The 4,749-nt window shown below is 31.7% G+C and overlaps 1 protein-coding gene across 2 annotated transcripts in view; it reads right to left on the reverse strand.

Annotated features, from left to right (window-relative positions):
- The window catches only part of LOC106463869 (mitochondrial ornithine transporter 1-like), a 50,857-nt gene that overhangs the window by 41,171 nt on the left and 4,937 nt on the right, over positions 1 to 4,749 (reverse strand). The window contains exon 1 of one of the 2 annotated variants that reach the window (XM_013923950.2): positions 2,003 to 2,020. The exons of the other annotated variant lie outside the window; for it this stretch is intronic. The gene's annotated coding sequence lies outside the window, so the exon portion shown is untranslated. Of the gene's footprint in view, positions 1 to 2,002; positions 2,021 to 4,749 lie in introns of those variants that run through there. 2 annotated transcript variants of the gene reach the window in all.

Genomic DNA, 4,749 nt, shown 5'->3' on the forward strand with positions numbered 1-4,749 from the left:
GAAACTATAGACTTAGTATTTTGACTTTACAAACATCTAATTTGAACCACTGCTGCATTCAAAATACCACGTGACACACAAAAATCGATGTTGTTCTGCGTTTATTTGATATTTACTTTTAAATTAATAAATTGAGTAATGTATAGTTCTAAAATTATAATAATAATCTACAGTTTGATACCAAACTTATTAACATAAATCCATGAAATAGTAGTTCAATAAAATTTTGAATGTGAGTCAACAAACGAAACGACATGGCCTTTCACCTGTGACCCATCTCGAAAGGGTTAATGTTGCAATTTGTACTGTCATAACATGAGTAAAACATGCACATGCAATGAATCACAAGAAGAATTATGCAATCTGTAGGATATAACACAGCATGACATATGAACTTCAAAAGCAAGAAATACAAATATTTGTTACTCTAATTTTCATCTTATTTACTTTTAGAACAGAACACTTTGGGGACCCTGTGGAAGTACATCTAGTACAAGACAATGAGACCTTGTGTTGTGTCATCTTGACAGACTGTGCCTATTGATCTGGTATGTCTATGTCCATCTTCCTGAAGTTCAGTAATTAGTATGAATTATGATAAATTAATGTGGACTGTGCAAGTCAAAGTTGAAAATGCATCATTTAAAAATATTTTTTGTCCAAGTTATTATTTATGTTTGTCTGACACAGTTTGTTTTCATAAACCTTGAATGGCAGTACTAGCAGGAAAACATAGCAATTCAAACTGTTTACTGTGTTACAACAACAAAGTAATTTCCCATTCACTTCTGGTACTTATATATCACATTACACTGGGTACATGTGTTATTTTGTAGGCTACTTCTGTTTATTTTCATCTGTGATTCTTTTTTTTTTTATACATTAGTATTAACTTTTGATCAAAGAAGGCTACATACACAGAACTAAAAATTTACCTAGTAATAAATAAATAAATATTTGTGATTAATTACACATGAATATATATACAAAAAGAACAATTTTCCCATTTTCTACCACCATTCTCCAAACTAAATGAAGTTTACTCCTGATCTCTAAACTACTCATCGAACCTTCTCTTAAATTCCGGTAATGTTACAACTTCTACCTCTCCTAAAAGCAAACTACTTCACTAGAGTTGTACCTGAAATTTCCATACATTAACCTTGGATCCTCTACTTTTACAGCCTGCAGTTCTCTTACTATACATAGATTAAATGTAATGTTTCTAAATCATATTAGCAAATAAATAATACATCGTTCCCTTCCAAACTGTATGATAATATGAAACTCATCTAAATTCTCTAATTATAGACTTGGATTTCTTCCATCCACTACAAGTACAATTATTTGGCCTGATTTCCAATCTTCCAAAACCTCATCAATATTAATGGATTCATTTAATATGCAAGTTATCAGTTCATAAATCTGATCTTTTGTGTCCTTCATTATCCCAAGATAAATATTACCTAGAACAGGTGCCATATTTTTATTGTTTTCAACTCTCAAATATTACCAGCTCTGGCTTGATCATAGTTTTATTTGAAGATTTCAGATAATCTTCTAAAGAGAGAGAGATAAACTTAAGTAATTTACCTTACATCTTTCATTGCAGAAACTGAGGAGAAAAAACATAAAAACATTGAAGTACTCAGCTAACTTGTAATCATCAACTATTTTCACTTTTTAAAGGCCCAACTCTCATTAAAAAAAGTCAATTTCCTTTTTAAATATTTTGTTTTCATTGTTTATGTTAATATTTTATGCCAGCTGTTTATTCCTACTTCTTTTTCAATTTTGTAATATCCATTTTAACCAATGATCTAGTATTTTTTTTTATATATATATAAGTATTTAAATCTTGAATTCTCACAATTTGTTAGAAGTTTCTAAATCAGTAATTATTTTCTTTGATTTTCCATTGTAAGCCAATTTGGACTAAACATTTGGTACTTTTTTTTTCAACCTTAACATGCACAAGTTTATTTACAAAATTTCTCCTTACAGGTTTCCTACTTCAGAGAAGCATCCCCAGTCAACAGCCTGTTCCAATTTAGCCAAGAGAATTCCATTCTCATAATAGTGAAGTTGGCTTTTCCAAAATTTGGAGACTAAGGGAAAGTATTTCTGGAAAATAATCTTTTAACTTTTCAAAAATAAGGGTTACCTTTATGTAAGTATTATAAGATAGTGTGAAGTTCCAGTCATATTAAACAGGATAATTTATATATTTTTTAGATACTCTATGATAAATACATGTAGAGCAAATGTTGTTGGAAGCTCCTGGAAGAGCTGTTTAACAAATATACAGCTCCTTCACAAATTTCTGGACAGAAATTGACATCTGGTCCTTTCAGGGGTGCCTTCTTAAGCTAGTTGTAGGAATGAATTACTTATCAAGATCTAATGCTTAACAAAATGAGATTATCAAGGATATGCTTAGTTCAACAAATTGCCTGGTTATACCAGTGGGTTAGTTCCGACACAAGGGTGAATTATCTACTACAGACGAGCTCAAATTAATGTGGTTAAACAGTACGATGTTTGGTTAATTTCTAAACATACTCATTAGAGATAGTTTAAATTTGAAAAATTGGATATTAACAAACTGATAGAATAGCTAGAGCAACAAGAAGATTAAACATAAGAGATTTATAGGATAAGAAATTAAGTAATAGTTTTAAAAAGTCTGTCAGATTTAAAGATAAGCATAATAGATTGAGGAATCAGCTTAGTTTCTATTATTATAATGTTAGGAGTACTAAGAAGGGCTTCTGAATAATGTTAATAATGTGAATGTCATTTATTTAGTTTCCATAAATTGTCCTTTGTAATTTGTCTTTATGTGTTAATTAAACAGTTTCTGAAAATTCACATGTATCTATATTGAGCTAGTTGAGGATACTATAGATGACCTAGTGGCTGAACAGGGAGAGATTCTGGCACACTAAGATAGGATCGTTACAATAGTTTAGACTTAATACAAGATGATTGCATAATTTGTAAGTAGTAAATTTGAAAGTTAGTAATAAGTTATTTTTGTGTAATAAGTGTGTAATGATAATATATATCATGTAATTATTATGTACCAACAGATGTTTATATCTAAAGATAATAATAATGTTTAGTCCTCACGACCTTATCCAACAACTCCCAGGGTAAGAAGCCCAAAACTGAACACAATACTCCAAATGTTGCCCAATCAGTGACCTATATAATGAAATTATAACCTCTTTAGACTTATGGTTTATATTTGTAAAGATACAGCCTAAAGTTGACATATTCCTAATCTGAAAATGTATTTTTGATAGATACTCACCTCATACATAGATTAGCTATCTTCTACGTGTTGCTGACTAAGAGATTTACATGTCACTAGCCTAATTTCATGCACTTTTAACATGAACTGTGCTGGTGCATGATGATCAATAGGAGGGCAACACAACCTCCTTGTGCAATTTACACTCATGATAACTTCACTCTTTCATGAGGCTAAACAAAAATGTGCACCAGTATTGGAGAATGTGTGCAGAGACGAGTATCTATCAGAATTACATTTTCAAATTAGGAATACGTTAACTTCCAAAATAATATCCCACCTTGTCACACAGATTAGTTAGAATCCTATCCAGGATTGGTGGAGGGGCCAGTGCAAAATTTTACCAACATAAACTCCCTTCAGAAAGTGCCCAAAGGGTAGCCCATAAAGTGCGACACCCAATGGCAGGGGCTCATAGGGACACACCTGTGGGAAACTGCATATTGTCTCAACCAGGGGTGTAAAGGGGGAAGAAACATATGGATTTTACGTTGTATCTACAAAAATATTGAATACAAGTCTAACAGGGATATTTCATTGTATAGGTCATTGGTCAGGCCACATTTAGAATACTGTGTTCAGTCTTGTGCTTTTTACCTTAAAAAGGCCATTGAATAGTTGGAAAGTGTTCAAGAGGAAGGCGACTAGTAGTAGTAGTACTACTACTAGGATTATATTTGGGATGGGAAGTTTGTTATATAAAGATAGGTTAAGATCTCTGAACCTTTTTTCTCTTGAAAAAAGATGTAGAGAGGATCTGATTGAGGTATTTAAGATTGTTAATGGAATTGAAACTGTTGAAGCATCATCTTTTTTCCATATTTAATAGTGGTAATGATAGGACAAGGGGACACAATTATACATTTTGGCAGGGTAGGAGCCATCTTTAGCTAAGCCAGCTTTATTTTTCTGACAGTGTGTTTGGCCTTTGGAATGGGTTGCCTTCAGATGTGACATATGCAGTTTATTCAAGGGAGTTTAAGGGAAAGCTTGATAATATTTGAATGATAAAAGCTGGTTCCGAGTTTTTTGGTGTTTAGTTTAATGGATAAATGGTCCAAAAGATCCTTTGTTGTTCTTTAATGTTAACATAATGCAAAAGAGATTCAAGAGAACTGGATATCTGTTTTGGTTTTCATACATTCCACTTTTACAGACGAATTTGTTTGTACTTTAAACCTTTTATATTGCATGCTGCAATTTTTCAAGTTCCAAACAAATTTTGTTTTTTCATTTCTTTGATTTGGAATTTTTTTATAATGTTTGACAAACTGTGATTATTTACACAAGTTTAGAAGAGGAATCCTGAAAACTAAGGATGAATTTAAATTTTGGCTGGAGACGGCTTAAATGGGTAATGAAGAAAAACTTTAATACAAGTTTAACATGACAGCAAATGTACAACGTTTCGACAAGGTTTTGTCATCATCAGG

This window comes from Limulus polyphemus, unplaced genomic scaffold, assembly GCF_000517525.1.
Source record: "Limulus polyphemus unplaced genomic scaffold, Limulus_polyphemus-2.1.2 Scaffold1507, whole genome shotgun sequence".
NCBI classification, from domain to species: Eukaryota; Metazoa; Arthropoda; class Merostomata; order Xiphosura; family Limulidae; genus Limulus; species Limulus polyphemus.